The 10,982-nt window shown below is 38.6% G+C and overlaps 1 protein-coding gene across 5 annotated transcripts in view; it reads left to right on the top strand.

The window, feature by feature from the left end:
* The window catches only part of DOP1A (DOP1 leucine zipper like protein A), a 67,974-nt gene that overhangs the window by 2,265 nt on the left and 54,727 nt on the right, over positions 1–10,982 (top strand). For 2 of the 5 annotated variants that reach the window (XM_065681354.1, XM_065681352.1), the window contains exon 1: positions 1,363–1,519. The exons of 2 other annotated variants lie outside the window; for them this stretch is intronic. The gene's annotated coding sequence lies outside the window, so the exon portion shown is untranslated. Of the gene's footprint in view, positions 1–1,351; positions 1,520–10,982 lie in introns of those variants that run through there. One more of the 5 variants, XM_065681355.1, reaches the window with a different exon arrangement.

The following is a 10,982-nucleotide window of genomic DNA, read 5'->3' as shown; positions in this document are numbered from 1 at the left end:
CCATTCCTCCTCTGTGCCTCCCCTAAAAACTCCACATCCTTCTCGAGCTATGAAGACAAGAACTAATGCAGAATCATTCTGAGGCTGCAGTGCCAGCAACCCAACAGCAGCCCAACAACTATCTCTATCTCATTCTCAATATTCTTCTCAATAGCTTATGTTTTGTGGGAGTTTTTTGATTGCACATGAAGTTGGTAAGACAATTTCAGACCTCCAAGATGTAACCACCACTGCTAAATTCGGTGAAAGGAAAGCTTAGAACTCCAATCGCTTCACAGTGTGAGAGCATGTGACAATATAAAATTAGTTACTGGAAGTACCTTTGCCTCTGTGAAGATCACTTTTAAACAGCTCCAAAAGCACCAGCTTTTAGCTCCAGCCCAAAGAATTAGATCTCAAATGCATTTGTATCTTTAAATAAAAGTAAATGTAAATGCACCGTTTTAATTGGAAATACATGACCTGCAGATTCATACTCTGGCCTCAGAACCAGTGGGAATTGTCAGCTTTCCAAAAAGTAACTGTTTCTCACCTAATGAATCCTGGAATAGTTTAATATTAGAGAAAAGGAATGGCATTCCCTCTTTATGATTATCCCAAGCCTGGAGAATAAAATTAGATTTCATAAAATATTGGATGATAACATAAGACTCCGAGTAGAACATTTATAAATATTATGAGCTTTTCCCCTGGCAATATTTCAGAAATATGTATTGTCTTCAGACAAAGTCTAGACGATTTATTACAGAAGCTGAATGCACTTTCTGGTTTTGGTGGGTTTGGTTTTTTTTTCAGTTACTGAAGTAATTTATAACCATAATAACTGTTTGCTATTATGAAGCCTGCTTAAACTTGACAGCCAAAACAATGACTTTGACACTAAAAGATTGCAGTCTAAGAAGTGTCCCCTTCATCCTGTGGAACTGCTCACTTGAGAATCCTCTTGAAATGAGAAATTCCACCCAGTGTTTTCCAGGTGAGCACCCCACACTCACCCTTCTGCGTCATCAGGATGGTCAAGCATATAAATCATAGTAGATTTTAGAAAATCCTGAATACAGCCGCTACTCATAGAACTGAAAATATTTTCCAAATATTTCTAACCTTGCCTTACATTTTTACCTGCGCTGTATTTGGTGAACTAGGTAAAGATGAGGCAAAATACATACACACATAGATAGATATGCCCGTTATGTTTATTTCCATCATGTGGTCCACATGTGCCCACTTCCACGTTTTCCTTACACATAGCGCTTCGGCAGCATGAAGTCGCAGAGCCACGTTCCGCCGCCGCGCGTCCGCGCACGTCCCCCACTCCGCCTCCCGTCACCGCACCGAAGGCGGGGCTGTGCCACCCTTCCTCCCTCTCTCTCTCTCTCCCGCGTGCGCCTTTCCTGCGGCGGCCCGCCAGAGGGCGTTGCGCGGCGCGGAGGAGGCACTGCGCAGTGCATGCCGGGAGCTGTCAGGGCTGCGCGGGGGTGCTGGTGGCGGTCGGGTTCTTCCGGCTCGGGTCGCTCAGGTAACGCCGCTCGGCCCGGCACCCACTCCTTTCCCTCCTCCTCCTTCCCTCGGTGCGGGCGGACTGCGGGGCTGGGCCGTGGCCGCTCCCCTCCTCCCTCGCCGTCTCCGCGCCTGTGTCGGGGAGGGGTGCCGCAGCCGAAAGGGGTCCGCCCCTGGAGCCGAGCCGGCCCTCTCTTCTCCTCTTCCCTCCCAGTGCCGGGCCGCGGGCACCGTCGCGGAGGGAGAGGGTTGGGCCGTGTCGGAGCTGGCCTGCGGCAGGTGCCGAGGAGCCTGGGGAGAGCGGTTAGCCTGTTAATTGCTCGGCATCAATTAACCTGTGGCACCTGCCTCGCTCTACTGCCGCTCCGTGGCCTCTGCTCCGCCGTGCTGTCCTCCCTAGCGGAAAGCGGTCGGAGGGGTTTCGAGGCTGCAGATCGTCCCCGTCCCAACCTCCCCTCATACCCCCATCCCGACACATGCGGCGGGCGCTGCTGGCGGGGCCTTGGCTTCGCCCGTCGTAGAGGGGCTTCCCCGGGCCCGCGACCTATCCGGGAGCAAGCTCGGAGCTGGACTGACAGAGCCGTCCTGCTTTGACCTTGAGCATGTAAGGGCCGTGGGCCTCTTTTGGGTCGGATTCCTAGGTGCTTGGCTCGGCTGCTTGAGTAGTTGCATGTGCTGTTTGGAAGGATACACGGGGCATGTGGCTGTCCATAGTTTGTGGTTAATTTTCATAGTGCTGCGTTAATTTTCATCTGTTGATGCAGGTATGGACTTAAATCTTGTGATGCCCCCTTGAAAAACATAAATATGTGACAGCTTCTGGTGTTAAAGGGTTTCTGGAAATAACATTTAAATACCTGTAATAATACTAACCATAAAAACCTAAACAGTTTCTCTCTTTAAGTATCCTAAAATATGTTGGATATGAGCTGCAGGGTTTGATGGGCTTGCTCTGGGTGACTCAACCCTTATATTTTTGTTGCTGATTAGCAAGAGCTCCTGTGCTCCTAGATCTTCTTTCTGTATACAGTAATAGTGAATGTATTATGCTTCTCAGGTTAACCACATAATGTGATACCCGAATTCCAGCTACAGGAGTGTGAAGTGGTGGGAAGAGTCTATCTAAATAGTAATGGGCTAGGTGCTTGCAGGAAATGAGGGGGCATAATGTAAGATGGAAGGTCTCTCATTTTGTTTCTAAGCCTTGATCTGTCTGTTAAATGCTTATGCTGGCCTGGGTGTCTGATCTGCCAATTTTTTTGTTTGAAATTTTGGTAACTTTTGAAAACCAGGCTGAAATGCAGTAGACATTTTGCAGGTCTAATAATAGTATGATGTCTAAATACTGTGATTATCCAAAAGGTACAGTCATCTTTAATATGGATGAATGTCATGTAGAGGAATGTCAGTTTGGAAACAGACAAAACGTCAGCAGTATAATTCCTGGTTTTGTTTTAATTGAAATGGGGGTAGATGCTTTTGGAAAGTAGGCAGCCTGTAAATGAGAAATGGGGAAGAAGAGACTGCATTTCTAAGTGAATGTCTTACTTTCCCAACTTGTTTGTAGCATCTGTGACAGTAGATGTTTAAACAGCATCTTGCAAAGACAAGTTATTCTACGTCTTCCATTAGCGGAGTGGCCGTTCATGTGAGTAGATGGTTATGTTCACAGATTAGGCCATACTTCTACTACTGGTAATGCTTTTCTTGTGTAAAAATACTGTCATACTACACTGACCACTAGAAATACTCATAGTATTTGCAGCAAGCTACATGGGTAAGAATGCAGCCTGTTGGGTGTAAGTGGGCTCAGCCTGTATTCTTCTGATGTCCATTGTTCTCCCTTTGATTAAGGTGAGGATGCTTTTATATGTTCATCACTGGCCAGAGTTACTGCTGTCCACCTTCATTGACTTCTCGCTTAGCTGGGAATGACTGCTTGGGCTGGGCTGACTGAAAATGCTTATTGCATTTTTTTTTTTTTTTTTTTACTTTACTTTTTTACCTTTTTACTTATTTTTTGCTTTTTCTTACTTTGGTGGAGCTATGTTATATTAAACATGCAGTGTGTAGAAGAGAACCAAGAAGAGGTATGAAGTATGTTGTAAAAAAGACCGTTTTGAAAATTGTTGAGAAAAATAGGAGATAGAAAAGAGACTAAAGTAAGCGGTACCTGCTAAAGCATGAAATAGAAAAATGAAAGTAATTTATTTTTATGCACATCATTGTCTTCCAGATTAATAATCATGTCGCCCTGAATTGTAGCTGAAAACAAGTTTAGTGATAAATAGAAACATTAAGGGATATGTTTCTCTCTCAGAGCTTGGGGAGAAGAAACACTGAAGGATCAACAATTTGTCCCTAATAACTGAAACAAGAAATGAGATGAAAGTCTGAGGAGACTCAGTAAATGATTTCACTACTCAACACATCTCTGTTTTTGTCAGAAACTTGTATGTCAATATAAGCATAAAAAACTATGTAAAACTGAGGAACAGTGCTTTGCCTAATTTGGTTTCTAGTATCATTTGCAAAAATCAAAGGGAACTTAATCTTGTGTTTTTTCTGCCTTTCTTCTGAGTATGAGGAAAGTCCAGGTTTGGTCCAGCCACCATTTTCAGAAGAGTCAGAAAAGGATTCTGCTTTACAAATTCATTTGAAATTCATCTGCAGAGTATGTGAAATAAGATGTATTGCAAAATATAACCGCAGTCTAGATAATGTGCAGGTATACATATGGCATATGGCATTATTTCAGAATTAAATTTGGAATAAAATAATAGAAATTAGTTGAAATTTGAAATTAATAAATTAGTAGTGTCTTGGGACCTCAGCGTATGATAACAAGAAGGAAGTTGGACAAAGTCTTGCCTAAATGTTTTATATTAAAAGATTGGCCACATAAGGCGATGATAAGGATATGAGAACTTCTGTCATGTTTTTTGTGAAAATAAATACTGGCGTAATTTGGAGGCAGAATGTTAAACTTGCCCGAATCTAGATATTATTAGAACAAGGGGTATAGATGAATAGCAGCTTTGTCTAAATCTTCAATTATAAAGTTATTGTGAACAAAGCATAAACAAATTATCATGCCACCATTTGTTTCTTCTTTTTTTTCTTTTTAAAGATGTTAGGTACTGTGTTAAACTGTGTGTCAGAATATTTATAGAGGTCACAGTGTGAAGGCAAAGTGTTACCCTGGAAGCAAGTCTTCTTTCTCAGTAGAGGGCTGCAAGCATAATGTAAGGCAGTGAAACTCATGTTAGTTTTTTTTTGTTTTTGTTTTTTTTTTTGTCCACCAAGCTGAAAACTGTCTGGAAGTTGCAAACTGTCCTTTAAAATTAAGTGTGATGCAAATCTAGGTTTAAAAGTAGTCATACAAGTTCAAGTTGTTTTTCATTATTATGTTCACTATGTTTTTTATTGTTTTTGTTTAGTTCTTTATTTCAACTGTATTACTATATTAATTGGATTTACTGGTTTGCTGAGAGTAAAAAATAAGCAAGAAAGAAAAAGAATATTTCAAGACAAGTCTTCCATCAGTAAATGTTTGGAAAAAAGCAGGAGAAACTAGGTGGTTAAAAACTGATTCTTTTCAGAGAGAGTATACTGCTATTTGAAGGCATGAGGCTGAAACATGTTAAAGTGAAAATAAATTGCAGTTTATTTTAGGAATAAGGTGCTCAGGTACCTGGAGAGAAGGTAACTATTTGGAATCATGTATTTACTTATCAATCATTGCTCAAGAGAGCAATTTGGGGCAGTAGCCCCAAAGCCTAGTCCGTGCGTGTGAGAGCTGAGCAGTTCCACTGTGGGACAGGAAAAGCACAGGAAGAGCTCAGTGTGCTGACAGGTGATACCAGATCTGCGGGGAGGTGCAATTGCAGTCACACCAGAACATGCCCATTTTCTCTTTGCTAATCATTTTTCCAACCCACCAAATTTGTGTGGTTACCAGGAATTTAGCTAAGTCAGATAAATATCTTCCATATTCTGTTTAAAGTAAGCCAAACAGCCTTACTGCTTGCATGCAGTCTGAGATCTTTTTATGGAGGTGGGGAAACTGTTGCAGGTTTGACTGTGGATAGTTGAAAAAGGCCCTGCCAACACAGGGCACAAGCCAGCCTTCTTCAGCATGGCAGCAGTTTGTTTAGGTCAGGGGAACAGTAGGTGAAACATTGTATGCAATGTTGTACTTAATTTCTGAGCAAGAATTTTGTGTTTCTGTTTGGCTTGGCAAACAGACAATTGGCATTGTCAAAGTCACTGATTGACTGCAGGATGTCATATATTACAGTTCATATATTAAACAAAGAAACAAAGAAAACTCCAACCTCATACCCCCAGCTTCAGTGTTATATTCTGCATTTGGGACTGTTGGGATGTCAGCATGGAGATTGAAATGAAGATTATTTAAAGAATACAAAACAAAACAAAAACTTTACCCACATTTTCTACATTTCTTTGATGGATGCATTGCTGCTATAATATAAACTTGGAATAAAGATGGTAACACTGCGAGTTGAAATTAGATGAAGTTTAAGGAGGAAACTCTGCAAACAGGTCAAAAGAATGCAGGTTAAATTCCTGGTGGGTTTTTTTGTGTGTGTGTGCTTTTCTTTCCTTCAACTATGTAATTGAATAAGAAGGAAATAGTGACCAGTTCTAGATGTAGGTTGAAATGTTAGTTGTTCAAATACAGTGGTCAACAAAGGGAAGAAAGGGACAAGAGAAGTACTTGTAAGCAAGCATTGAAGGACAGCCAGAAATTCAGGTTAGCATTTCCCCATTTTTGTCTATGTTGTGTTATTCTTAGATTGCCATCTGCTTTTTAATAAGACACATTAGAAATTATGTATAATTTAAAGTAAGAAGCACAGGTATCTGGAGTCTTGTTAATTTTTAGATGTAAAATGCACGCTGGTTAGATAGATAATTCAGGAATTATTTGTGGCTAGAAAAGAAAAAATACATGGGAAAATACTATTTTAGGAAGAAGAAAACATTTTCAGCTAGTGGTTGGTCTGGGTTATGATGAAGAAGATTCAAATCGTGTTCATTTACTGAATGACGTAAGTTCAGATCTGTGAAATCTGAATGTTGATTTGATGTCAAGAAGGATATGATATTTCAAAGGCAGAAACTTTGGTGTAAGATTCCAGCATTCACATACTGCAAGAGGACTTTAGATATGTTACAACTGAGTATCACATTGTTGCTTGTGCATCTGTTGTATGCAACTAAGATGCTGTCATTAGCTAATATGTGTTTAGTTTATTCAGATTTTGTGAATTACTTTTTAACTGTTAGATGTGATTAAAATAATTATTTGACATTAAGTCAAAGAGGAAACCTTTGATTGCTTTGTTACAGCAGTGCTTGGAGATCCCTGTAATGAACAGGGCTGCTTTTTCCCTTGTACTCTGTGACAAGCAGTAAGTAGTATGCAGTCGCAGTGCACAAGGGCTGGAAGAAAAGGAATCAGTAGTGTTTTATTGGCAGGCCTGGAATAAAAATCAAAATTTCACTTTAGTATATCAAACGGTTTTGTAGTTCACCTATTATATATGGAAAAGCTGTAATAAAGTAGAAGTGAGCAGAAGGATTAAAATGTCACCCTAAATTATTTTTAAGAGGTGATTGGAAGGGATGTATATTTACCAATGACAATGAGAACCTTTTGGTCGCTTTCTTATCCCCACTGATAAGCAGACATAGATTCGATTTTTTTTTTTTTTCCCTTTTTTACTGCTGAAATGCTATGTTCTAAAGCAAATTCATTCACTTAGAGATTGTTCATAGTTATAAATCTGTTTTCTTAAACATTGAATAGAGAAGTTGATTACTTAGAAGGCTTGTTCTATGTTCCTTATGACATTTTAATCTTGTTACTTGTTCCTGTTCACAAACTCCTCTTTGGTCTAAGCCTGACTTTGGAATTCCATAAAACAGCAATAGCAAAAAGAATATTTTACAGACCTTATGTATTTCCATCAGACAATGATCAGTGGTAGAGTTACAGTTTTATTCCAGATCATCTTTCTTCTATGGCTTCCTGTAGATACAAAAGAAGAACTTAGTTTCTTTTTATCAACAGTTTGGGGCTTTGTAATTATAAATGTAATAAATAACAAACATATTTTGTAGATTCTAAAGCCAGGAGACAGCAAAGTCAGTAGGTACCTAATCTGACCTCTGTAGTACAAGACATAGATTTTTGTCTCATTTAATTCTTGTTTGAATGAGAATCACTCTCAGAAAAACATCTTGTATTGGTTTAGAAGTAGTCAGTATGGGTAATGCACAGGCTGTTACACTGCTTTAATTTAATTTTGTCATAGAAAGGAATTTGAACAACTGAAGCAGTGTAATTTTTTTCTGTGAAATAAAATGTAATAAGCTGTTTCCACTTAGGATTTTTGACTAGGTAGAAAAGTGTACTGGGAATTTATAAATCAAAATATTAACTCTTATTAACTGTTCTATACTGTTGGCAGGATACTAATGAGATCATAGCTAATTATAGTTAATTATACAGTCTGGTGTATTTTCTATTTTGCTTATTTGGGTAATTTGAGTGTGTTTCACAGCTTTCATTACTGAGTAGCAGTTGGTAAAAATAACAAGCTCAAGTGGTTTTTATTCTTCAGAAGACATTAGAGATGTCTCTGAAAATTTCTGAAATAAGAGGACTCTGTAGAAAGTCGATTTAGAAACAGAGTAATTAGCTGTAATTGGAAAAGCTTTATCTTTGGTGATAGATGAATATATGATAGAAGAATATTTCCACATTTGATTTTTTTATCTTAAGAGTGTTGCCTGGGATTTGCAGTCTTTATTTTGCTATTCATGCTTTTAAATATTTCTGAGGGGAAGCAAAACATAATAAATTACCAAATGACAAGTCTTCTGTTTTCCATTTATTCAAATCTGTGTTTGTATTGAGTCTCTTTAAATAAAAATGTGTTTCTGCAGTTACCAGCTTGATATGTGGGCACTGTGCAAAGCATAAAAAGCAATAGCTTGGTACTGTGAAATTTGAATTTTTTCTCATTTTAATAATTGATTAGTTCTTTTACTGTGCCTTCCATAGTCATGCTTGAAACAATAAACAATTTTAGAAAACCTTGAAATATTGCAAAGCTGAAACTCTGAGGAATTCAAATGGAGCAAGTTTGTGAGCTCAGGTTCATATAGTTCTTGGGATACACCTTGAGAATTCTTGAACTGACATGATGTATGCAAATTTGTGTTCCACAGTAATGAGCCCCTTGACCTGTAGCAGAAAGCAACCATTTCAGTATTGCAGATTGTTTTGAAGCAGACAAATAGAGCAATTCTGTGATGCTTGAAAAAATGCAAGAGTGGAACAGTCGCAAATCGAACCTGTAAAGGAGCTTTGGGGTACAACATATTCTGGAGAGCGTGTGAATTGTTGGAAAGTCTTACAACATTGATTAAATTGAGACAGAATCTAGATGAAGGCTGCTTTATTGAATAAGTGTTGGAACTATTGTTTATCTCAATTGAGTTTCTTTAGCTTCAGTCAAGACTATTTAGAGCCTCTGAAACAGGTTTTTGATGTGAGACAGAAGGCTTTTACACACATGAGTTGTGAAGGATGAGCATTTGCTGTGGAAAACACAGCTGCAACAGTACCATCTTAACACGAGTCAGAGGAAGACCAATACCACCTCACTGGTGAAGGCTGCTCTGTGAATACACTACACACAACCCCTAGCAGAAGGAGATCCACAGCCCTAGGTAGCTGCTTTCACTGTCAAAGTCATAATTGAAGGCTCTACAGGCATCCACGTATATCCAGAACTGTGTGGTTCTGCTCTTAAATCCCCCTGAGAAAGTGAAGTTGAAAGTAACAATTGTCAAGAGCTACTTCTGCAATCGCATGTGATTTAAATACAGTTCTATGAAGTAGTTTGAAAGTATGTAGTACTTCTTTGATAGTGTCTTCCTCATAGCTTTCTGCTTAGACACCTCCATTTGCTGTTACCCATTAAAAAAAGGCATAGTTGCCAAACAGGTCAGTGACTACCTATATGCAGACTCATGAGAGTGGCTGAACCTTCAATCTGAGAAGCATGTCTTGTCTTCCCATTAGGTATGCCATAAGGGGCAAAAAAAGCCAAAACAATGAAAGCAAAGGACGGTACTCTTCATACCTTTGTTTAAAAAAAGAAAGAAATAAAAAACATGCCAAGGAAAGTTGTCCCTCGTGCCAAATGGTGATTGTGGAATGGCAAGTTATCCTTTGGGCTGTTTGGCAAGTTTATCCTTTGGGCTGTCTGGTGTGACAGAAACTGATATTTTTTTAATCATTTTGATCTATTAAATTTTATTACTCATCTAATTTTTCAAAGCAATAAACCATGAAGGAATAAGAGTGGGGTACTTATAAGGAGATAGACATTACTAAGTGTTAATTAACATTGTATAAAAATACAGTGCTTTAAAATTAAATGTTGTTAAATCTGCAGTTTTATTGTAGATGAAGAGAATAGAAAAGTATCAGTAAAAACACATGATAGAAACAAGGGCAGATTAAAAAAAAAAAAATTTAATATCTTCAGGCTAAAGAAAAAGTAAACCTTGTAGGGCAAGTCTATTTTTATGTATGAAAGCTAATAAAAATGGGCATTCCTGTAGTTTCAGTAATCTTAGAATAAAAATAGTGGCAGGTTTAAAAAAATAATCATAATATTTACCTAGTGTTTTTTCTGTGTCCCTGCCTTATTATGGCTACTGATATAGAATCATAGAATAGTTAGGGTTGAAAAGGACCTCAAGATCATCCAGTTCCAACCCCCCTGCCATGGGCAGGGACACCTCACACTAAACCATCCCACACAAGGCTTCATTCAACCTGGCCTTGAACACCATCAGGTATGGAGCACTCACAACCTCCCTGGGCAACTGATTTCAGTGTCTCACCACCCTAACAGGAAAAATATGATTTGGAAGATACGTTGTTGAAAATAGACACTTTTCATTGTGGGAAAAAGTATTAATAAATTCTTTCTCTCTCTGTAGCCTCAAACTATATAAAGCTTTTCTTAAGAAAAATGAAAAATGAGACCATAACCATAGAGTAGTAAGAGAATGGAGCATGTTTTTTCTTCTCTATACAAAACCTTGTAATGATTAAATTGACTAATAACATATTGATAAATGTAAATGACTCCATGACTGGAGTAAGTTCATTAGTATCAGCCACTGTGCCATGATAGACTTAAGTATAGGTTATTCAAAGTTATTTGTTATTAAAAGGAAGAGAATATTCTGATCAGTTAGTAAGTCCAAAGAAAAGCTACCTGTTTTACCTCTGTGTTCCTAGTGCTTTTGTCAAACTTTGATAATCCTGAATCAGTCCACTTTCAGCTTTCAGGTTTTTCAGGCACTTGAGAAAGACAAACCCCTGTTTTCCACTCAGCCATAAGTGGTTACACTTATGCTTTAGGTGG

The sequence above is a fragment of the Lathamus discolor genome, chromosome 5, assembly GCF_037157495.1.
Source record: "Lathamus discolor isolate bLatDis1 chromosome 5, bLatDis1.hap1, whole genome shotgun sequence".
NCBI lineage: Eukaryota > Metazoa > Chordata > Aves > Psittaciformes > Psittacidae > Lathamus > Lathamus discolor.
The sequence above is the reverse complement of the archived record's forward strand: the minus strand, read 5'-3'. Positions and strand labels throughout refer to the sequence as shown.